This window comes from Nomascus leucogenys, chromosome 2 (genome assembly GCF_006542625.1).
Source record: "Nomascus leucogenys isolate Asia chromosome 2, Asia_NLE_v1, whole genome shotgun sequence".
NCBI classification, from domain to species: domain Eukaryota; kingdom Metazoa; phylum Chordata; class Mammalia; order Primates; family Hylobatidae; genus Nomascus; species Nomascus leucogenys.
The window spans coordinates 80,351,539-80,375,379 of NC_044382.1; the positions used below are offsets into that span (position 1 = coordinate 80,351,539).

General features: G+C 47.5%; 1 protein-coding gene across 2 annotated transcripts in view; it reads right to left on the bottom strand.

Annotated features, from left to right (window-relative positions):
* The window catches only part of SLC5A11 (solute carrier family 5 member 11), a 63,077-nt gene extending 50,697 nt beyond the window's left edge, over window positions 1-12,380 (bottom strand). Inside the window, exons 1-2 of one of the 2 annotated variants that reach the window (XM_030799518.1) lie at window positions 12,190-12,380; window positions 11,766-11,972 (exon numbers count right to left, since the gene is read on the bottom strand). The gene's annotated coding sequence lies outside the window, so the exon portion shown is untranslated. Of the gene's footprint in view, window positions 1-11,765; window positions 11,973-12,117 lie in introns of both variants that reach the window. The other variant, XM_030799528.1, reaches the window with a different exon arrangement.
* Between the last annotated feature and the right edge of the window lie 11,461 nt (window positions 12,381-23,841).

Here is a 23,841-nt window from a genome sequence, read left to right on the forward strand (position 1 = left end):
CACTTAGCAAGTACGTGTCCCAGAGTGAAAGAAAAATGAGACACCTGAGTCAGTCTCCACTTCCGTGGTACCTCACAGCTGGGTGAGAGTCAAGTCAATAATTTTGTCTGAGGCTCAGCCAGACACCATAATCTTGTTCCAATGCTATGTATGCCCACGAAATTTAGTATATTTAATAAACACCCATATTGCATCTACTATATCCTGGGCATCATTCTAAATGTTTACTAACCTGCAAAGTGGGCACTATTGTTATCATCCCCATTTTACAGATGGGGAAGTTGAGACACAGAGACACATAAAAGTTAAGTAAGTGCCCAAGGTCATAAAGCTGAGATTTGAACTCAATAATCTTGCTCCAGAATCCATGCTTTGAACCACTAATCTAAGCCATTTTCTCAGTACCCTGCAAATCCATGGGCAATTTAAGGGATTCTTGTGGTACACAGAGAAACGGCCCCCAAAGATGCTTACCTCTAATCCCCAGAACCTGTGAACATGTTACATATCAAAGGACAATTAAGTTTGCAGATAAAATTAAGGTTGGTAGTCAAATCACTTAAAATAGGGAGATGCCTAGCTGCAGCTAACCTAAAAATAGGGAGATGCCTGGATTAACTGGATGGGCCCCATGTAATCACAGTAAAAACAGAATCAGAAGAGATAGCCACAGAGATGACAGCATGAGAAGGATTTCACTCAATGTTGTTAGATTTGAAGATGGGGTAATGGAGCTAGAAGCCAAGGAGTGCAGGTGGCTTCTAGGAACTGGAAAAGGCAAATTAATAGATTCTTCCTTAGCACATCCAGAAGGAATTCAGTCCTGCTGACAACTTGATTTTAGCCCAGTAAGACCCATTTAGAACTTCTAACCTCTAAAACTGTAAGGTCATAAATGTATGTTGTTTTAGCCACTAAGTTCATGGTAATTTGTTAAAGCAGCAGTCAGAAACTAATAAAATTTCCAAGGGTGATTTTGGACCACAAGTGATCAGGGCATTGACTTATTCCTGTGTTAAGATGCAACTCCACTCTCTGTCAGCCTTTGGGCACTCGGGAATGAAAATACTTGATCCCTGCACTACTTGCCACAGCCCAGTGATGGGACAAAGCCACCCATGGACAACAAAAGCACAACGTGATGTTTCATAGAGGGCAGGTTCATGGGGAAAGATGTTAAGAATTCAAGCTCAGAAGCTGTACAGCTTGGCCGGGCTCAGTGGCTCATGCCTATAACACCAGCAATTCAGGAGGCCGAGGTGAGTGGGTCACATGAGGCCAGGGGTTCAAGGCCAACCTGGGCAACATGGCAGGACCCCGTCTCTACTAAAAATACAAAAATTAGCTGGGTGTGGTGGCGCATGTCTGTAGTCCCAGCTACTCAGGAGGCTGAGGCATAAGAATTGCTTGAATCTGGGAGGTAGAGGTTGCAGCGAGCTGAGATTGTGCCACTGCACTCCAGTCTGGGCAACAGAGCAAGACCTTGACTCCACCATTTACACTTAGCTAAGTTTATTTTATTATTTTTATTTTTATTTTTGAGATGGAGTCTCACTCTGTCTCCCAGGCTGGAGTGCAGTGGCCTGATCTCGGCTCACTACAAGCTCTGCCTCCCCGGTTCACACCATTCTCCTGCCTCAGCCTCCTGAGTAGCTGGGACTACAGGCACCCGCCACCATGCTCAGCTAATTTTTCTTTTTGTATTTTTAGTAGAGATGGGATGTCACCATGTTAGCCAGGATTGTCTTGATCTCCTGACCTCGTGATCCACCCACCTCGGCCTCCCAAAGTGCTGGGATTACAGACGTGAGCCACCGCACCTGGCCTATTTTATTTTTAAAGACACAAGGTTTCCCTATGTTCCCCAGGCTGGCCTTGAACTCCAGCCTCAAGAAATCCTCCCACCTTGGCCTCCCAAAGTGCTGGGATTATCACGCCCAGCCAAGGTACATTTTTAAAGTAAGAGAAAACTCCAATACTTTTCATTTTATGTAATCTGAAGGTAGGTTGTGGACTCAGATAGTGATAAATGGGATTTTTGCCCTCTTGAATGTCTGGCGGGTCCTCTGAAAATCTTTATTGTGTGGGCAAGTTCTGTACATTTCGGGAAGTCTGGAGTTTCTGGCCTCCACCTACTGAATGCCAGTAGCACTCCCAAATTATTGTGACAACCAAAAATGCTCTCATATATTTTGAAACATCTCTGAAGGCCAGGAACACCTCCAGTGCACACATGTGCTCTGGGTTAAAGGATGTCAGTGAAGGATTTCTAATAAGAAAGTGGTGTGATCAGACAGGGGGCAGCCTTGATGAGAAGCAAGAATGCGGGCAGGGAGGTTATTCTGGAGGTAGTGACTCAGGCTTGAGACCATACATAGGCAGGGGTTAGTCCATTCCTGCTGTTGCAATCAAATACCTTAGACTGTGTAATTTGTAAACAACATAAATTTATTGCTCACAGTTCTGGAGATAGCCCAAGATCGAGCTGTCAGCAGTTTCAGTGTCTGGTGAGGGCCCGTTCCTCATAGATGGGACTTCCTTGCTATGTCCTCATATGCTAGATGGATGGATGGGTCAAGTTGGCTCTCTCAAGCCTTTTTTGTTATTTATTTATTTATTTTGAGACAAGGTTTCACTTGGTGTCCAGACTGGAGTGCAGTGGCACAATCACTTTTTCTCTTTTTTTAAAGAGACAAGAGTTTTGCTCTGTTACTCAGGCTGGAGTACGGTGGCACAATCACAGGTCACTGCAACTTCAACCTCCTAGGCTCAAGAGATCCTCCTGCCTCAGCCTCCCAATTAGCTGGCACTGTAGATGCACCACCATGCCTGGCTAATTTTTTTTTTTTTTTTTTTTGTAGAGATGAAGTCTCACTATGTTGCTCAGGGTGGTCTCAAATTCCTGGGCTCAAGCAATTCCCTCAACTCGGCCTCTCAAAGTGTTGGGATTATAAGCATGAGCCACTGCACCTGGCCTCAAGCCTCTTTTATAAACATGCTAATCCCATCAGTGGGGGCAGAGTCCTCATAACCCTAACACTCTCAAACGCCCTGCCTCTTAATACTATTGCATTAGGGATTTAGGTTTCAATGTAAGAATCTGGGGACAGAGGGACATGCACATTCAGACCATAGCAGAGGGAGTAGATTAGAGAAATAATTTGGAGGCCAGGTGTGGTGGCTCCAGCCTATAATCCCACCACTTTGGGAGGCTGAGGCAGGAGGATCACTTGAGCCTAGGAGCTTGGCTACAGTGAGTTATGATTGCCCCACTGCACTCCAGCCTGGGAGGCAGAGCAAGAGCTTGCCACAAACAAACAAACCAACACACACACACACACACACACACACACAAAGACTAACCTAACCTAACCTTTCTCTGTGCAAGAAAGTGAGAGGAAGGCCTAGAGGTGAAGACTCCCTTTCAGGGTAAGGGTTGAGGCTCTTAAGGGAGGTTCCAAGCAGGAAAAGCATTCTGGCAGCTTCAGGAGGGGAGGGGGTGAGGGGACCCTTGTGGGTTGTCTCAAGGGTGAAGTCCCATTAGCTAAGTAATGTTCTCATCAGACTTTACAGGGGAGGAGGCTGGGCACAGTGGCTCATGCCTGTAATTCCAGCACTTTGGGAGGCCAAGGCAGGAGGATCACCTGAGGTCAGGAGTTTGAGACAAGCCTAGGTAACATGGTGAAATCCCATCTCTACTAAAAATGCAATTTGTTTAGGTGGGTGTGGTGGTACCCAACTGTAATCCCAGCTACTCTGGAGGCTAAAGCAGAAGGATTGCTTGAACCCGGGAGGCAGAGGTTGCAGTGAGCTGTGATCGTGCCACTGCACTCCAGCCTGGGGGACAGAGTGAGACTCTGTCTCCGGAAAAAAAATACTTTACTTTACAGGGGGAGTGATGGCTCTGAGAGTTTAAGTCGTGTCCAAAGTCACACGGCTGACAAGTGACAAAGCTGGGACTCGAATCCAGTTTGATTTCAGAGCCTGCGTTTTCAAACACTTCAACCTGCTGCTTCCAAAACAGGATTTGGGGAAAGATGAGGAGCAGAAAAGTGCAGGAAGCAGGTTTAGGTGGAGGTTGATGCTGAATTGGGGAGTGGGGCAGAGGGAGGAGGGAGGAGGGGCGGTGGCTGCCTGGTGAGCCAGTCCTCCCCATCCCTGCCCGCCCCTTCCAGACCTCTGCCTGCCAGGCACCGAGAGGGCGGTGGGAGCAGCTCCAGCAGATAAACAAGTTATTCATCACCGCCGTGGGGCCCACAGCCGGCGAAACTGGCACCGATTCCAAGCCCTTCCTGAGTCTCTGGGAGGTGGGGCCCAGCCAGGGGCCGCGAGGGACGTGGCTCCATCTTCACGGTGGAGACAGGAACAGCGACCAAAGATGCTGTGGAGCCTCGGCCACAGGCTCCCAGGAGGAACCCTCCATGCACTCCACCCTCTGCAAATCCATGCAGTAGGTATACTGAGAATCGGCCCTAACACTTGGTGAGCACGATTTCTATTTGAGTGCCAGGCATGGAGCACAGCCCTTTGAGGCAAACGTGATTTCACCTCCATTTCACAGGTGGGAATCAGAGGCACGAGAGGGGAAAGTGAGCCTAACTCAGGCATGGCTGTGCCGCTTGCTTCTAGGCCACAGTCAGTGCCCGGGTGGGATCCCAACCCAGGTTTGGAGGTGGCCATTCCTGGCTGGTCTTTCTTTCTTTCCTCCCGCCCTTCTCTCCTTCATTTTCTCTTTCCTTCCTTCTGGCTCTATTTCTTTCCTGCAAGCATTTATTAGGCACCAGCTGTGTGCCAGGCTCCATGCCAGGCCCTGCAACTCAGTGGAACATTTGTTAGTCACCAGCAGTGTGCCAAGCTATGTGTTAGGTCTTGTGACTCAGTAAAACAAATGTTATTAGGCATCAGCTATGTACCAGGCTCTGTACTAGGCCCTGGGGACTCAGTGAAACAAACATTTATTAGGCACCATCTGGGTGCCAAGCTCTGTGCTAGGCCCTGGGGACTGAGTGCAACAAACATTATTCGGCACAAACTGTGTACCAGGTTCTATGCTAGACCCTGGGGACTCAGTAGAACAAACATTAGGCACTAGTTGTGTGCCATGCTGTGTGCTAGACCCTGGGGACTAAGTACAACAAACATTTATTAGGCACCAGCTGTGCGCCATGCTCTGTGCTAGGCCCTGGGGACTCAGTAGAACAAACATTTATTAGGCACCAGGTGTGTGCCATGCTCTGTGCTAGGCCCTGGGGACTCAGTGAAATAAATATTTATTAAGCAACAACTGTGTGCCAAGCTCTGTGTTCGGCATGAAGGACAAAACAATGAGAAAGCGTAGACTTGGCCCCGTCCTCTGGGTTTTCATCTCAGTCCCCTGCACCCTGTGTGTACCTGGGCCCCCTCGGTGAAATGACCCTGGGCACCCTTTGTCCCTTGCGCGGTGATGTTTGGCTCCCAGGCTGCCTCAGGAGGGTCTGGTTGGGGTGGTTGGGGGTGGCTCCTTCTTCACCTCTTGTGAAGAACCCTCCCTGTGCCTGTGGGGAGGATTCACGGCAGCTTGTGTTATAACAAAGGCTTTGTTGGCAAGGAGAACAGCCTACCCTTGAGGTCGCCTATTGGCCAATGCACAAAAGGAAGCTCAGCGGAGCAGGGACTTCTCTCATCCCTTCCTTTTGGCCACTGACATAATTTGCTATGGTAGATCTGAAAATTTTCCATGCTCCAGGGGATGTGAAAAATTTCCACACCCCGGTGCAAGGAAAAGATCAGAAAAGAGGTTCCCAGGCCACAGGTGTGGGAAGGTGAGCTGTGATTGTATTTGCCGCATTTCATGCCTTAGGCTGGCTTCTGGATGTGCATGATTCTTTATAACTTCTGTGTGTCTGAAATGCTTCATAATGAAAGAAAAAGGAGGGAAATAAACATAACACAATTTATAGCATGAAGCCAAAGCACTCAAAAACACAAAATAGTACTATTTTGCCAGAGTGCAGGCGTATTTCCAGATGAATATCAAACACATTAGAGGGAGTGGCAGGAATCCGGGGAGAAACAGAGAGAGTGGGAGACAGAGAGAGAGAAGCAAGGGAAGTTCCCTGCCCTGAATGAAAATGACAATGACTAATTACAAATTTTAATTATGAGCAACAGACTCTCCAGGAAATAGATATGTCGTGATAAAGTGTAAAGTGTAAATACTTTAGAACTGCACTGCCCTGACTCAGATCCCAGCTCTGCCTCCTATGAGCTCCTTGATTGTGGGCAAATCACCTCTCTGAGGCTCAATTTCCCATCTACGAAATGAGGTTAATAAGTAGACATACGTCACAGGTTTGTAAAAAGCAGTAGGCATGCTCATTATATGTGTAATGTGATTAAATATAGAGTACTTGTTCTGTTCCCCGTCCATTTTATAAAATCATTTTTTTAAGACAGCATGACTTGGGAGGCTGAGGCAGGAGGATTGCTTGAGCCCAGGAGTTTTGTTTTGTTTTGTTTTGAGATGAAGTCTCACTCTGTTCCCCAGAGGAGTGCAGTGGTGCAATCTTGTAGTGCAAGTGGTGTAGTGCAATGGTGCAATCTTGGCTCACTGCAACCTTTGCCTCCTGGCTTCAAGCAATTCTCCTGCCCCCAAGCGAGTCACCTGCCTCAGCCTCCTGGGTAGCTGGGATTACAGGCATCTGCAACCATGGCTGGCTAATTTTTTTTTTTTTTTTTTTTTTGTATTTTTAGTAGACATGGGGTTTCACCATGTTGGCCAGGCTGGTCTCGAACTCCTGACCTCAGGTGATCCGCCTGCCTTGGCCTCCCAAAGTGCTGGGATTACAGGCGTGAGCCACTGCCCTGGGCCCAAGCCCAGGAGTTTGAGACTGCATTGAGCTATGATTGCGCCACTGCATTCCAGCCTGGGTGACAGAGTGAGACCCTATCTCTAAAAACAATAAAAATAAAAATAAAAAGAGCATAAACTAGGCCGGGTGCAGTGGCTCATGCCTGTAATCCCAGCACTTTGGGAGGCTGAGGCAGGTGGATTGCTTGAGGTCCAGAGTTCGAGACCAGCCTGGCCAATGTGATGAAACCCTGTCTCCACTAAAAATACAAAAATTAGCAGGGCGTGGTGGTGGGCTCCTGTAATCCCAGCTACTTGGGAGGCTGAGGCAGAAGAATTGCTTGAACCTGGGAGGGAGGTGGAGGTTGCAGTGAGCTGAAATTGCACCACTGCACTCTAGCCTGGGTGACAGAGCGAGGCTCTGTCAAAAGAAAAAAAAATGCATAAACTTTGCGGTCAGGCAAACCTTGGCCACTTACGTGCATGAACCACATTTTGATGTCACAGCCTCCCTACAAGGCAGGACTCTGATTAACTCCATTGCACAGGTGAGGAAAACAAAGCTGAGGCCGGGTCTAAGGCCACACTGCTAGTAAATGACTGAACCAGTTCTCCAACCCAGGTTTAACTCTAGAGCTCCTAACCACCCCGAGACACGTGGACCTTGGTGGGGAAAATTCCAGTTGTGATAAGGACTGGCACGGGTCACACCGCCCAGGCTGGAAGCCACTCGCACCCTTTCCTGCCACTCCTGGGCTGCAGTGGTGCTGACTGCCTACTGCACTGCAGCAAGCTGTGCCCTGGCCTGGCCTGGGTCTAGGGGGCCTGGTGGAGGCAGCCCTACAAGAGGGAAAGAGTCAGTCCTGGAAGGCAGATAGGGGCTGTCTGGGACTAGAACTGCAGGAAGAAGGAGCTAAATGACCACCCCTGACCTCCTCCACCAGTTGATGCCATGGGGTTCATAGAAACAGAGAGGTCTCTACAAAAAGGCCAAAAAGACAGATCCTGGCTGGGCTCAATGGCTCATGCCTATAATCCCAGCATTTTGGTGGGTCAAGGCAGGAAGATCGCTTGAGTCCAGGAGTTTGAGACTAGCCTGGGCAATGTAGTGAGACCCTTTATTTTTTCCTCTACAGCAAATTTTAAAAAATTAGCTGGGCATGGTGCTGTGTGTCTGTGGGCCTGGCTATTTGGGAGGCTGAGGCAGAAGGATTGTTTAAGCCCAAGAGGTTGAGGCTGTAGTGAGCTATGATTGCACCACTGCACCCCAGACCCTATCTCAAATAATGGATAATAATAATGATAATAAAATAAAAAATTTTAAAAAGACATCTCAGGATTTGAGGCTGAAGCAGAGGCCAGGATCACCCCTAGTCCATTAGGAAGAGCCACAGCTTCAGGTATCTGGAAATAAATTCTAGGCACGGCAGAGCAGAGCAGCATTCCCTGAATGGTCCACAGCAGGGTAACAGGGCATATGCTCAGTGAGTGCAGGGGACCCGGTAGAGCGTTCTCCTCCACCTGCCTTTCAGGGATGACCTTGTCTCATTATTCCAGAGAGAATAGACATCACAGAGCACCTTCTAAGCCCAGACCTGTCCATCCAAATGCCAACGTGGCATCTCTCATGGAGATATATATATATATATATATATATATATATTATATATATATATTTTTTTTTTTCCCCAAGGCAGTCTTGCTCTATTACCCAGTCTGGAGTGCAGTGGTGCGATCTCTGCTCACTGTAACCTCCGCCTCCCGGGTTCAAGCGATTTTCCAGCCTCAGCCTCCTGAGTAGCTGGGATTATAGGCATGTGTCGCCATGCCTGGCTAATTTTTGTGTTTTTAGTAGAGATGGGGTTTCACCATGTTGCCCATACTGGTCTCGAACTCCTGACCTTGGGTAATCCACCTGCCTCGGCCTCCCAAAGTGCTGGGATTACAGGCGTGAGCCACTGTGCCCGGCTTCTCATGGTTACTTAATAGATGTCTGAAAGTTCACACGTGCAAGTTACAGACCAAGCTCTCCAGCCCAAGCACGTGCTTCTTCCAGTCTTCCCCATCTCTCTAAACGGCAGCTGCATCCACTCTGCTGCTCCTGCCAGAAACCTGAGTCATCTATAAGGCATTAATTCATTTGTTCACTTATCAAGTGGTCTGTGAGCACCTCTATGTGCCAGGCACTACATCTAAGCATCAAGAGTGCCTGGTATGTAAATGTCTCATCGAAGAATTTATAGCATCTCTTTCTCACCTCCTAGAATCTATTCACTCCCAATTCCATTCTCTCCTACTTCCAAAACATAATAAATCCATACATTTTTCCCTCAATTTTAGTGCTATCACCCTTGTCTGAGCCACCATCACTTCTGTCTAGGTTAGAGAAAGACCCTCCAGTCTTACCTCCCCGATATCCATTCTTGCTTCCTTTTTGTTTTATTATTTTATTTTGTTTTAATTTACTTAATTTTTAGAGACAGGGTCTTGTTCCCTTGACCAGGCTGCAATGCAATGGTGCCATCACAGCTCACTGTGGCCTCAAACTCTCGAACATCTGTGCTCAAGGGATCCTCCCACCTCCGTCTCCCAAGTAGGTGGTAGGTGGGACCACAGGTACATGCCACCATGCCTAGCTAATTTTTTATTTTTTGAGACGGGGTCTCACTCTGTTGCCTGGGCTAAAGTGCAGTGACACAAACACAGCTCCTGCAGCCTCAACCCCATGGGCTCAAATGATACCCAAACAGTGCTAGGATTACAGGTGTGAGACACCATGCCCGGCCTCCAGCTAACTTCTTATTTTGTAATTCTTTTGTAGAGATGGGGTCTTGCTATGTTGCCCAGGTTGGTCTCAAACTCCCGGCCTCAAGCAATCCTCCCAACTTGGCCTCCCAAAGCACTGGGATTACAGGCATGAGCCATTGCACCTGGCCTTGCTTCCTTTTAATCCGCCCCTCACACAGAAGCCAGAGAAATCTTTAAATATGAGTCAGATCGGATCATTTTCCTGCTCAAAACATCTCTGTGCTGCTGAGGTGCTTTGTTATGCTTCCAACCCCATCACACATTAGCATTCATTTTATTCCTGGAACACGATTTCTGGCCTCAGGGTCTTTGCCATTCTGTTCCCTCTGCCTGGGATGCTCTTCCCTGCACTCTTTGCTGGACAAGCTCCTACTCATCCTTTAGATGTCAGCCTGCTGTATATCCCCAAAGGAGCCCCCTCTTGGCCTCAATATAAATTGGGTCCCCAAGCTTTTTGCTTTCATGGCAAACACAACTTCTCATCACAGTCTAATCAAGTGTAACATTTGATGTGTGTGATCCTCTCATTACCCCTTGTCTGCACTGCACAGCAAGCCCCATAAAGAAGGGTCCGTGTCTCTGTCACTCTCATTGTGTCCCCAAAACAGGCATGCAATAAATGTTGGTACAACAAACAAATGTGGGATTTTTAGAGCCTTTGCTATGGACCCTTTGCACACTGTGACCTCCCAAAAAAGGGATGGCATTTTTCCAAGTCCTATCTGCAGGATGCCCAATGGGCTAGGACACTTCTGTCAACTATTGCCCAGAATAATTCAGCAGAACACCATTTGAAAACCACTGATTGGTGGGGTGCAGTGGCTCATGCCTGTAATCCCAGCACTTTGCAAGGCTGAGGTGGGAGAATTGCTTGAGTTGAGGAGTTCGAGACCAGCCAAGGCAACACAGGGAGACCCCATTTGTACAAAAAACAAAAATAAAAAAGTTAGCAGGGCATGGTGGTGCACCTGTAGTCCCAGCTGCTTGGGAGGCTAAGACGGGAAGATCGCTGGAGCCCAAGAGTGCAAGGATGCAGTGAGCTATGATAGTACTACATTTCAGCCTGGGCAACACAGCGAGACCCTGTGAAAGAAAAGACAGAAAAGAAAAGAAAATAGAGAGAGAACAGAAAAGATAGAGAGAGAGAGGAAGCAAGGAAGGAAAGACGGAAGGAGAAAGGGAAAGAAAGGAAGAAAGAAATAATAGAGGAGAAAGAAAGAAAAGAAAGAAAAAAGACAAAAGAAATAGAAAGAGAGGTGGGAGGGAGGGAAGGAAGGAAAGAAGGAAGGAGAAAGAAAGGGAAAGAAAGGAATAAAGAAAGAGATAAAAGAAAGAAGGAAAGAAAGAAGAAAGAAAAGAAAGAAAGGAAGAAGGAAAAGAAAGAAAGAAAGAGGAAGGAAGGAAGGAAGGAAAGAAGGAAGGAAGGAAGGAAAGAAGGAAGGAAGGAAGGAAGGAAAAAGAAAATCAGTGATATTGTGGCTGAGCTCAGGCCACAGGAATTGAGTCTCAGCTTGGCCACTCACTATCTGTATTACCTTGAGCAAGTTATTTAATGACCCTTAGACTCTGTCCGTGAATTAGGGGGTGCTGTACCTACCTTGCAGGGTTTCTGTGTTAGTTAGATGAGATCCAGATGTAAAGCTCTCTGCACGTGTCTGACACATACCAGTGAAGACTTGTATTTGCCTTGTAGTTAACAGCAGCTGCAGTTGTAGTAAATACATTCCTCTAGCTTTTTATTGCTTATGTGGATACATTTACCTTCGTTATCTCTGGGTAACACACCTGTGGGGTGGGTCAGCCTGAGGTTCATATTCCCATTTGACAGATAAGGAACCTGAGACTTGGTGAGGCAAAATGTTTGGCTCAATGTCCCTGACCTTGGTTTAGTGGAAGAGCTGGGACCCACGTACAGTGCTGCTGCCTGCTGGCTGCTGGCTTCATACCACCATGCCCACCCCACAAACACACTCCATTGTCCTGGTGCATGACAAGCTTTCTCTGCAGAGAGGGCTGAGCTTCCCCTGCCCCACAGGTGACAGCTGGAGTCCTTCTGCCAGCACCTGTCCCCAGACCAACTTCTCAGTTTGGAGAGTGGCTACCTGTTTGGGAGCGGGGAGTGTCTTACCTTATTCCAGATGCAGGGCTCACCTGCCCTGGGGGCTGTCAGTGGCTTCTAAGGCACTAGGAGGTGGCGATGGCTGTAAGGAGGGAGACACCTGGGATCCTCTCTCTTTGCAGCCAAGAGCTTCCGGAGACACCAGTGACCCTTCCTCCTATATGCCTGCTGCTGAGAGAGCCTCCAAGTGGGTCAAACTCCAAACTCCAGCCTCAGCTGCAGCAGATTAAAGGAAGCGTGAATGATCTCCCCAGGGCAGAAGAGAGAACCGGGCCCAGCCCAGGACCCTTGAACTCTGAGCAGGTGGGGAAGGTAACATGTCCCACGCTCTGCCCACACTGTCCTCCACCAGGGCCCTCACCTGCGCAGGGACCCATGGCATGGAGGGGTTGGGGAGACGCTGGAGCCCAAGGCACCATCCTGCTTCACTCACCCAGTCTTCCACTGTCCCGCCTCCACGCTGGGGACAGGCAGGCTTGGGACGAGCTGGAGGAAGGGGGGGAGGGAAAATGCTGGCGGCGGATGGAGGGGACAGAGGCAAAGTGCCAGGAGGGACGTCCAGCCACAGCCCTCACCGCAGTGGCAGCAACAGGAACAGCAACCACTGCTTGTGCAACCCCTTTCCATACACTCTCCAGACGGAGGCACGGCAAAGAACAGGTGTCTGCCTGAAGTCGGGAGTTCAAGACTAGCCTGACCAACATGGAGAAACCCTGTCTCTACTAAAAGTACAAAATTAGCCGGGTGTGGTGGTGCATGCCTGTGATCCCAGCTACTCGGGAGGCTGAGGCAGGAGAATCACTTGAACCCGGGAGGTGGAGGTTGTGGTGAGCTGAGATTGCACCATTGCACTCCAGCCTGGGCAACAAGAGTGAAACTCAGTCTCAAAAAAAAAAAAAAAAAAAAAAAAGAAGAAGAAGACGAAGAAGAAGAAGAAGAGGTGTCTGAGGCCCTGAAAAACTGTCAGGAGTGACCGAGCCATGTCCAGGAGCCCACATCGGGCCCAGGACATCAGTAAAGCCAGCGGGGCACAGCGAAGGTTTCTGCCAGATGCTCAAAGCATCCAAAACTTTTATTTATTTTTTATTTCTGAGACAGGATCTCACTCAGTCACTCAGGCTAGAGTGCATTGGTACCATCACAGCTTGCTGCAGGCTCAACCTCCTGGGCTCAAGTGATCCTCCCACCACAGCCTCCCGAGTAGCTGGGACTACAGGCGTGCACCACTACGCCCAGCTAATTTTTTCATTTTTTTGGTAGAGAGAGAATCTTGCTATGTTGCCCAGGCTGGTCTCCAACTCCTGGGTTTAAGTGGTCCCCCCACCTTGGCCTCCAAAAGTGCTGGGATTACAGGGGTCAAACACTGTGCCTGGCCAAATACCAAAACATTTTAAAAATAGTTACTAGTATTTGCAAACCAAGAGGCTTGAAACATAATTCTAGAATACTCACTTTTCTAGAACAACCTGAAGATCTGGCCTCACCAGGCCCCCATGGCCACAGGACAGCTGCTGACTGGGGAGGAGTCGTGGCCACCCACTCTCACTCCTTCACTGGGCCTGCCAGGCTCTGGGGGCCCTCAGCTGAGGCCCCTGTCCTGGCACCAAGTAGCCAGAAATAATAGCAGTGATGAACACGTGCCAGGCTCCAAGGGCACGACATGCCTTTACTCACTTGGTCTTTCCAACAACCCTCGAAGATGGGTCCCGTTATCTCTATCTTACTGACGAGGAAACAGAGGTAGAGGAGGTGAGTCATTGGCCCAAGGTCACGCGGCTTGTAAGTGACACAGCAGGATTTCAGCCCAGGCCACTTGGCTCTACAGTCCTACAGGAGCAGTGGAGGGTGACTTGGCCAGATAAAGGGTGGCCTGGGTGAGCAAACACTGGGTGACTGACCAACACCAGTACGAATGGGGCCTTTGGGGGAGGGACCTGCCCTGGGGGACAGATTTACAGAAGGAACAGCTGGGATTGGAGAACAGGGACAGACAGAAGGCCACGAATCTGTGATCTGCAGCAGAGGCTGCAGCACCAGGAAGGGCAGTGGGGTGCCACTGAGGGTGCACTGCTTCGCCAACCTGGGGTCCAGTCCTGACTTCTTGGGAATGTCTGGGGAGCCTTAGCCATGTGCAGGATGTCTATAGAAGAGGCCTGGCAATGAGTGAAGCCGGGCAGATGGAACTGTGGCTGACCCGAGAGCATGTGTCCCAGCTGAAGTGGGCAGCCACGACCCAGCTCCACGTGGGGGAAGACAGGCCCAATGGGGTCAGAACTTCCGATTGTTCTAGAGAAGTTCTGCAAAGTTTCATGATTATGCATCCTTGAGGGCCAAATGTGGCCCACTCGACCCTTGGCTTGCCACCTCCAATTGTTTCTCTGATTGTCAGGTTTTTCATTTTTACCCTCAGTGCTATAAAGAATAGGAGAGGTGGAGTTCAGCTCCACCTGAGGAGGTGGAGGATAGCTCATGCTATCATCTCAGTGCTTTGGGAAGCTGAGGCAGGAGGATCTCTTGAGGCCAGGAGTTAGAGGCCAGTCTGGGTAACATAGTGAGATCCTCATCTCTACACAAAATAGGAAGAATTAGATGGACATAGTAGTGTGCACCTGTAGTCCCAGCTACTCAGGAGACTGAGGTGGGAGAATCGTTTGAGCCCAGGAGTTCAAGGCTGCAGTGAGCCATGATAGTGCCACTACACTCGAGGCAACAGAATGAGATCTCAACTCAAAAAAAAAAAAAAAAAAACTATATAACCACTTTAGAGAACTATTTGGACATTTCTTATAAAGTTACCATACACTTTGCCGAGCGCAGTGGCTCATGCCTGTAATCCCAGCACTTTGGGAGGCCAAGGTGGGTGGATCATGAGGTCAGGAGTTCGAGACCAGCCTGGACGATATGGTGAAACTCCATCTCTACTAAAAATACAAAAATTAGCTGGTGTTGTGGCAGGCCCTGTAATCCCAGCTACTCAGGAGGCTGAGGCAGGAGAATCATTTGAACCTGGGAGGCAGACGGAGGTTGCAGTGAGCCAAGACCGTGCCATTGCACTCCAGCCTAGGTGACAAGGTGAAACTCCATCTAAAAAATAAAATAAATAAATAAATAAATAAAGTTACCATACACCTCCCCCATCACCCAGCAATTTCACTCTTAGGTATTTATCAAGAGAAATGGAGACATAAGTTCCCAAAAAGTTGTGCACACAAGTGTTCATGGTGGCCTTATTCAAAACAGTTTCTAAGTGGAAACAACGCCAGTTCCATCGACAGGTGAGTGGAGAAACAAACTGCAGTGCATCTAACACCATGGAAAACTTTCATTGAAAGGAATGAACTACCCAACCCACGCAACACCATGGATGAATCGAAGACTCTAAGAAACATTATGCTGAGCAAAAGGAGCTGACCTGGGCTGGGTGGGGTGGTCACACCTGTGATCCCAGCACTTTGGGAGGTCGAGGTGGGTGGATCACCTGAGGTCAGGAGTTCGAGACCAGCCTGGCCAATGTTGTAAAACCCCGTCTCTACTAAAAATATAAAATCAAATTAGCCTGGTGTGGTGGTGTGCGCCTGTGGTCCCAGTTACTCATGAGGCTGAGACAGGAGAATCGCTTGAACCCAGGAGGTGGAGGCTGCAGTGAGCCAGGATCATGCCACTGCACTCCAGCCTGGGTGAGACAGAGCAAGACTCCATCTCAAAAAAAAAAAAAAAAAAGGAGCCGACGTGAAAAGAGTACAGACTTTATGATTCCATTTATGTGAGGTTCAAGAACAGGAAAGATGGATTTGTGGTGACAGAAGTCAAAGAACAGTACCCAGTGAACAACTGGAAGAGGGTGGGAGTGTGCTCTCAGAGGTGATGGAAATTTCTATTATCTTGAATTGGGTGATAATTATATGGTATATACAATTGGTAAAACCCAGTGAATTGAAGGATGAACACTTAAGCTTTTGCTTTCTTTTTTTTTTTTTTTTTTTTTTTTGACCAAGTCTCACTCTATCACCCAGGATGGAGTGCAATGGCGCCATCTCAGCTCACTGCAACCTCTGTCTCCTGGGTTCAAGTGATTCTCCTGCCTCACCCTCCCAAAGTGCTGGGATTACAGGCATAAGCCACCGCGCAGGGCTGACTCATGCATTTTATTGTACGTAAATTATATCTTTAAAAATGAGAGCAGATGGCCAGGCACGGTGGCTTACGCCTGTAATCCTAGCACTTTGGGAGGCCGAGGCGGGTGGATCATGAGGTCAAGAGATTGAGACAATCCTGGCCTACATGGTGAAACCTCATCTCTACTAAAAACACAAAAATTAGCTGGGCATGGTGGGGCGCACCTGTAGTCCCAGCTACTCGGGAGGCTGAGGCAGAAGAATTGCTTGAATGCAGGAGGCGGAGGTTGCAGTGAGCCAAGATCACGCCATTGCACTCTAGCCTGGGCGACAGAGCAAGGCTACATCTCAAAAAAAAAAAAAAAAAAAAAAAAAAAAAAAAAAAAAGGAAAAGAAAAAGAAAGAGCAAATATACAAACAGTGAATTCATACGGAGCAAATACACTGAGCAAATACAGTTATTGCGAGTCTGTTTCCCAGATTTTAGTTTCAGCCCATCGTCACCATGTAAGAACGTGGGTCTTATGTTGCCAGCATTCGTTTTTCAAGAGAAATCTAAGTCTGGGTTTTGTTTTTGTTTTTTTTTTAATAGGAACTCTGATGACTTGTAAGGTTTGGCAAATTCAAAAGCAACAAAAATAGCTAAAATGCGGGTTGTGTCAAATGATGCACGGGGCTCTGTTCGCAACCTGTATTCCTGGGTCACATGTTCTTCTAGGGGGCTCAAGATGCGATTTCTTCCTGGATTTTCTACAGACTTTTAATAACGCACCTTCACCTATCCACATCCCTAACAACCCAAATGTTGCTATTTGTTGCAAGAATTAAAAAGACCAAATCCTCAAAGCTGAAATAAATAAGCTTTCCTAGGCAACATGCAAGCCTGGGAGAAAGAGTTCCTGTTAAGACAAGATACATTTGTTGACTTAGTAACAATGAGCCCTTGGGCAAGTCTCTCAGCCTCTCTGAGCAATCAGTTTCCTCCCTAGCTCTCCAAAAACGATGCAATCCCCTAAATTAACCATGAGCTGCCTACCTGGCATTTAGTTGACACTGAGGATTTCAAGGCTTATTCTTTCTCTTTAGTGTGGCTTCAAAGAGGGAAAACTACACTGTTTCTTCTCTCTCTCTCTCTCTCTCTTCCTCTCTCCCTCTTCCTCTCTCTCTCTTCCTCTCTCTCTTCCCCTCTCTCTCTCTTCCTCTCTCTCTCTCTCTGTCTCTCTCTTTCTCTCTCTCTCTCTCTCTGGTTTTGTTTGTTTCTATCTTATCTCCCAAGAGTCACAGTTCTCACAAACCTGGCTTGCTTTTCATCCACAGTAGCTGCGGGAGAGTGTGTGGGTTAAGAACCCAGAGATGGGGCTGGGCATGTTGTCCGACACCTGTAATCCCAGCATTTTGGGAGGCCGAGGTGGGCAGATCGCTTGGGCCCAGGAGTTTGAAACCGGCCTAGGCACCATGGTGAAACCCTGTCTCTACAAAAATTAGAAAAAAAAAAAAAAAGCTGGGTGTGGTGGTGTGCACCTGCAGTCCCAGCTACTCAGGAGGCTGAGGAGGGAGGATCACTTCAACCCAGGAGGTCGAGGCTGCTCCTCCTCCTCCTCCTCCTCCTCATCCTCCTCTCCTCCTCCTCCTCTTTTCTCTTCTCCTTTTCCTTCTCCTTCTCCTTCTTCTTTTCTTGTTTTTTATTTTTTCCAGGCTGGAGTGCAATGGCACAATCTCGGCTCACTGCAATCTCCACCTCCTGGGTTCAAGCCATTCTCCTGCCTCAGACTCCCAAGTAACTGGGAGTGCAGGCACCTGCCATCATGCCCGGATAATTTTTGTATTTTTAGTAGAAACAGGGTTTCACCATGTTGGCCAGGCTAGTCTCAAACTCCTGACCTCAGGTGATTCACCCGCTTCGGCCTCCCAAAGTGCTGGGATTACAGGTGTGAGCCACTGCGCCCAGACCACTTCTTAATACTAAGTTTTTTTTTCTGTATTCATGAAAGTCCAGTGTAGTTTTCCAGAGACTAAGTGGCATGACATGTAGCAACAGACTGAATACAGAAACAAAAATGAGATTCCAGCTGTTTTCTCTTAAACTAGGCATTAAAAAGATTTGTAAAAACATAAAACGATGCCACTGTTTCTAATAAATCTTTTGGGAAAATATGGGCTTTTTAAAAAATAAAAAATTATTTAACATGCAGTGGGTTTATTATTCTTTAAAAAAGCAGTACGTGGACCAGGCATGGTGGCTCACACCTGTATCCCAGCACTTTGGGGGGCGGACCACCTGAGGTCAGGAGTTCAAGACCAGCCTGGCCAACATGGTGAAAACCCATCTCTACTAAAAATACAAAAATCAGCAGCCGGGCGCAGTGGCTCATGCCTGTAATCCCAGCACTTTGGGAGGCCGAGGTGGGCGGATCACGAGGTCAGGAGATTGAGACCATCCTGGCTAACATGGTGAAACCCCGTCTCTACTAAAAATACAAAAAATTAGCCGGGTGCCTGTAGTCCCAGCTACTCAGGAGGCTGAGGCAGGAGAATGGCGTGAACCCAGGAGATGGAGCTTGCAGTGAGCCGAGATCGTGCCACTGCACTCCAGCCTGGGTGACAGAGCAATACTCCGTCTCAAAAAAAAAAAAAATACAAAAATTAGCCAGGTGTGGTGGTGTGCGCTTGTAATCCCAGCTACTCAGGAGGCTGAAAATCACTTGAACTCAGGAGGTGGAGGTTGCAGTGAGCCAAGATCGTGCCACCGCACTCCAGCCTGGGCAACAGAAGGAGGCTCCATCTCCAAAAAAAAAAAAAAAAAAAAAAAAAGCAGTACATATTTATAATTGTTTCTTGATTTAAATGTCTAATACGGTAAATATCTATAGCTATCATCCACATAACAAAAGCTCCTTGGGGTCCTTGGTGTTAAGGGGTCTGCGACCAGTTTTAGAACTTGTGCTCTATGGCCAACTTGTATGAGCCTGTGCACCTAGGAAAACTCTTGTAAATGTTATGTCTAAACCCAAAGCCACATAATTGGTTAAAAGGTGTCTTCTGATGAAAATCGACCCTTACCGGAAAAGCCTATTTATGGCAGTAGATTCTGTTGGGGTACAAGCTGTTTATATCTCAATAAACCTTGCCGGTGAGTGCATAGTAGATTGTTAATGAATCAACAAGGTCTTTAAAAATTAATCACTAAACACTTCAACAGTAGGTCAACCATGGCAGAGAGGTTAAAATTTGAAGTGTGACTTCAAGACACTTGGAGATTATTGGAGTGGAACAAGATCCTTTGGAAGCCTGTTGACCAAAAACTTCCAACAGTACAAATCTGGGTTATAGCAGGTGGCTTTACTGATAACCCACTGTCATGGGCATTTGTGGCAAGTTCCAGCACGGGGGCAGTTGTATGGCATGTAGGTAAGTACCTGGGCTCTGCCTTCAGTGTTCAGCTAAATCCTGGCTCTACTGACTTCATGACTTCTGGTAAGTATCCCCATTCACTGCCCTGTGCGTCAGTTTACCCATTTGTCAAATAATTAGGGCTGCTGTAAGGATTAAATAAAATAATGATCTGGGGTGGGAAATGGCCAGCAAAACCTGCCCTTCTCCCTTCCTGGGCACAAGGCTGATTACACTGGGCATCCCCGATTTATGTCTAGCTGTGGCTAACTCTTGCCAGTGGAATGAAAGGGACTGTGATTCACACAATTTCTCCCTCCGGTGATTAAGAGGGAGCTCCCTGCCCTTGTCTTCCCCTTCTTTCTGACTTCTTGCTGGTCAGGATGGTGACTGAGTCCCCTTGCAGGCTGTGTGTATGGAAAACAGTAGAGCTGCTAGCAGCCTGGGTTCCTGTTGGAACAGAGAAGCCACTGACTTGGAGCCTCCCTGTGGACCGAGACATGGAACAGAATGAATTTCCTTATTTTAGCCGTGTTATTGCTGAGTCACTTGTTACAACAGTGCAGGCTTTCACCCTAAAACATTCATGCACATTGTTTCCAAGTGTGGCTGCTCATGATAAGGGCTGGGTAAACTTTGCTATTAGGACCCTGCTGTCTCGCTCTGGAAGGATACAGCTACTCCAGTCTCAGCACAGGAAAGACACACAGAACACTTTTTTTTTTCTTAAGACAGGGTCTCATTCTGTAGCCCAGGCTGGAGTGCAGTGGCACAATCTTGGCTCACTGCAACCTCTGCCTCCCGGGTTCAAGCAATTCTCCTGCCTCAGTCCCCTAAGTAGCTGGGATTACAGGTACACACCACCACGCTGGCTAATATTTGTGTTTTTAGTAGAGAAGGGGTTTCCCCATGTTGGCCAGGCTGGTCTCGAGCTCCCAACCTCAAGTGATCTGCCCACCTCAGCCTCCCAATGTGCTGGGATTACAGGCATGGACCACCACGCCCAGCCACACAGAACACATTCTGAATCTTTTGCAGCATTGCAGAGACACACACTTTGTCTTTAGACTTCATGGCTCAGTAGGTGTGTGACGTGGGCAAGTTACTTCACCTCTGCAAATCTGCTTCATTATCTGTTAAACGAGGGAGAAATAACAACACCTCCTTCACAGAATAGTGGCAAGCCTTCAATGAGGTAACACCTGTAAACTGTTGAGCTTTCTTCCGTAAGTGCTAAATAACTGTGTGCTACTATTTTAATGACCATCTTCCATATTCCTAGTAGGGAGCAGCTCATAAATTGCCACCTGTTGAAGTTGTTCTGAATCCGGGGTTGGTCGCTGCATCTTGCAGGTGTTTTGCCCAGCAGGACGATCACCTGATAGTGAAAAGCATCTGGTTTTCAGTCCCAGGGCCTTCCTGTCCCCACATAGCCAAAGCCCACTGGGAGTTAGAATAAAACAGAGAAGGCAGATATGGGACCTGCTGGCTACACCTTAGGAAATGTCTGTTCTCATGGTGTCTGTTGATGTGGCTACAGCCTAGACCTTAACGCAAGCCTGGCTCTAAGAAGCAAATTGTCTTGTCTTTTTTGTTTGTTTTGTTTTTGTTTTTTTGTTTTTTGTTTTTTTTTTTTTGAGACGGAGTCTTGCTCTGTTGCCCAGGATGGAGTGCAGTGGCGTGATCTTGGCTCATTGCAACCTCTGCCTCCCGGGTTCAAGAAATTCTCCTGCCTCAGCCTCCCGAGTAGCTGGGATTACAGGCACCCACCAACACGCCCGGGTAATTTTTGTATTTTTAGTAGACATGGGGTTTCACCATATTGGCCAGGCTGGTCCCAAACTTCTGACCTCAGGTAATCCACCCACCTAGGCCTCCCAAAGTGCTGGGATTATAGGCATGACCCACTGCGCCCAGCCCCAATTGTTTCTGTTTGTTTTGAGACAGGATCTTGCTCTGTCACCCAGGCTGGAGTGCAGTGGCATGCTCACAACTCACTGCAGTCTCAACCTCCTGGGCTCAAGCGATCCTCCTGCTTCAGCTTCCTGAGTAGCTGAGACTATAGGTGTGCGCCACCACACCTGACTAGTTTTTTTATTTTTTGTAGAGACAGGTTCTATGTTGCGCAGGCTGGCCTCAAGCTCCTGGGCTCAAACGATCCACCCACCTCGGCCTCCTGAAGTGCTGGGATTACAGGCCTGAGCCATCATGCCCAGCCTCAAATATTTCATAGGTTACATACTATATCATTGTCTCTAATGTCCTCTAAATTCTACAACTTTCATTATCATCACCCACATCCCATAATAAATAGTAGAGGAGAGGCTTTAGTGACATTCCATTGACTAAAGCAAAGGGGAGCAAACCATTCTCTCCACCTGCCAGGCCAGATCGGGCCCACTGCTTGTTTTTATCAATAAAGTTTTATTGGAACACATCCCTTTTCATTTGTTTACCTATCATCTCTGGCTCTTTTTGTGCAACAATGGTAGAGCTGAATACTTGTGACAGAGACCACATGGCCTGCAAAGCCTAAAATATTTACTACCTGGCCCTTTACAGAAAATGCTGCCCTTTGACCCATAGCATCTCCCTGTGAGGTACCGTCTCCAGAGTCCAGGGAACTGGAAGGAAAAACCTTCAAACTCTCCCGTTCCCATTCCCGCTCAGAAGTTGCTAAAACCCTCCAGGAAGAAACGTGAATTCAAAGCAACTGTCGGCTAACAAAGATAAGTTCTTCTCTGGAGCCCTCCAGCTTGACTAACAGTCCATTTGCCATCAACCTGGTTATTATGACAATTTCAATTTAAATATAATCCTTCTCTTTCTCTCTTTTTTTTTTTTTTTTTTTGAGACAGAATCTCACTCTGTTGCCCAGGCTGGAGTGCAGTGGCACCATCTCGGCTCACTGCAACCTCTGCCTCACGAGTTCAAGTGATTCTCATGCCTCAGCCTCCGAGTAGCTGGGATTACAGGTGCACACCACCACACTCAGCTAATAAATATAATTCTTCTATGTGTGTGTCTAAACTACTGAGAAAAAGCACAAACAGGACAGAATTGTGAACAAAGCACTCTCTTGAGGCTTTTCTCTGTTAGATACTTTCAAACTTAAAAAACAGGCCAGGCGCAGTGGCTCACGCCTGTAATCCCAGTCCTTTGAGAGGCCAAGGCGGATGGATCACTTGAGGTCGGAAGTTCGAGACTAGCCTGATCAACATGGAGTAACCCCATTTCTACTAAAAATACAAAATTAGCCATTGCACTCCAGCCTGGGCAACAAGAGTGAAAATCTGTCTCAAAAAAAAAAAAAATTCCAAAATAATTTTGCCAAGGGAAGAAGCCAGACACACAAAAAGTACATACTCTGATTCCATTTACATACAAATCTAGAATCTGGGAACAAATTTCTTGTGATGGATATACGTTTGCCTGGGGATGGGACAGGCAGGATGGAGGGGTCACATAGGGGAAGAAGGAAATTTCTCAGGGTGATGCTGATATGGTTTGGCTGTGTCCCCACGCAAATCTCATCTTGAATTGTAGCTTCCATAATTCCCACGTATTGTGGGAGGGACCCGGTGGGAGATAATCGAATCAGGGGGGCAGTTTCCCCCATACTGTTCTTGAGGTGGTGAATAAGTCTCACGAGATCTGATGATTTTATGTGGGTTCCCCCTTTCACTGAGTTCTCATTCTTTCTTTGCCGGCCGCCATGTAAGACGTCTCTGTGCTCTTCTGCCATGATTGTGAGGCCTCCCCAGCCATGTGGAACTGTGAGTCCATTAAACCTGTTTCCTTTATAAACTACCCAGTCTCGGGTATGTCTTTATCAGCAATGTGCAAACAGACTAATACAGATGGGCATGTTTGTTCTCTTGTAATGGTTTCATCGGTTATGCCTGTGTCAAAACTCTTCAAATTGTACATGTATGTGTAGTTTACCATGTCATTTCTACCTCAACAAAGTTGTTTTAAGGAATCATAAAAGTCTTTATATAAAGGGGTTCTTATGGAAAAACATGGACCAACATTACATGAAAGAAGCCATGGTTGAAGTTGAGATGGAGGATTAGGGGCTGGAGGGAAATTCTTGGCTTCTGAGGGCTTCCACGAAGTTGTGAATGCACTACAGATTATAACGGTGTGGCAGTATTTGAGTGTCTTGGTTCCCCTTATAAGTACTTTTTTTTTTTTTTTTTAAAGAGCCAGGGTCTTGCTCTGTTGCCCAGGCTACAGTGCAGTGGCACAATCATAGCTCACTGCAGCCTTGACCTCCCAGGCTCAAGCCATCTTCCCACCTCAGCCTCCCAAGTATCTTGGACTATAGGTGTGCACCACCACATCTGGCTAATTTTTGTAGTTTTTGTAGAGATGGGGATCTCACTCTATTGCCCAGGCTGATCTCTAACTCCTGGACTCAAGCAATCCTCCTGCCTTGACCTCTCAAAGTGCTGGAATTACAGGTGTGAGCCACTGTGCCCAGCTTCAAGTACATTCCTATATTTAAATGGGTATGTATTTCTTCATGGAGCCAAATATCGGCACTCTGTTTCTGCTATTCAGTGTTAAAATGTCTA